The 657-nt window shown below is 35.9% G+C and overlaps 1 protein-coding gene across 1 annotated transcript in view; it reads right to left on the reverse strand.

The window, feature by feature from the left end:
• The window catches only part of LOC18596232 (multiple organellar RNA editing factor 7, mitochondrial), a 7,356-nt gene extending 7,014 nt beyond the window's left edge, over window positions 1–342 (reverse strand). The window contains exon 1 of the mRNA XM_018123875.1: window positions 83–342. The gene's annotated coding sequence lies outside the window, so the exon portion shown is untranslated. The remainder of the gene's footprint in view (window positions 1–82) is intronic.

Below are 657 nucleotides of genomic sequence, written 5' to 3' on the forward strand. Positions count from 1 at the left end.
GATAATGAGTGTCAATCGGGACGTCGCGGCGGTTGTCATGGGCCTGATGGAGGTTCCGGGTCGTGACATACAAACTCCTCACCCAAATTTGAAAATCAAGTCAAACGTGAAACGAAAGCATGAAAAGCAAGCTAAGCACGCCATTCCATTAAAACCACACACGTGTCTCGTCTGAAAAAATGTGCTGTTCGAGACACCAAACACATCACAACACCAACTTCTCTCCTCCAACCTTCACGTGGCAAAACTTGGGGACCCCGTTGGAGCATGAAAAGCATCTTACACAACACCAAGGACTTGGAGGGAAATGCGTTCACTGGATTGACGGAGGGTAAAGATTTTTCTTTTTTAATGTTGGTTTAATTTAATTGAGTATTGACTGACTCTTCTGTAAATTGACTTACTCATCATGGGTTTAGAGATTAAAAACGTGGACATTATCTGAGTCGACACGTGGGTCAATGAGGAAGCCCCTTTGGGGCTTCCTTTTACTTATGTTATAGATATCCAAAAAAATTCTTAAACTATTTTAAAAAATTAAAATAATTTTTTTATTTTTATTACATTTAATTAAACTCTTATATTTTTATTTTGAGTCAAATAAGTTTTTATGTTTTTATTTTAATTCAAATAAATTCTTATGACTAATAATTAATT

Source organism: Theobroma cacao, chromosome 6, assembly GCF_000208745.1.
Source record: "Theobroma cacao cultivar B97-61/B2 chromosome 6, Criollo_cocoa_genome_V2, whole genome shotgun sequence".
Lineage (NCBI taxonomy): Eukaryota > Viridiplantae > Streptophyta > Magnoliopsida > Malvales > Malvaceae > Theobroma > Theobroma cacao.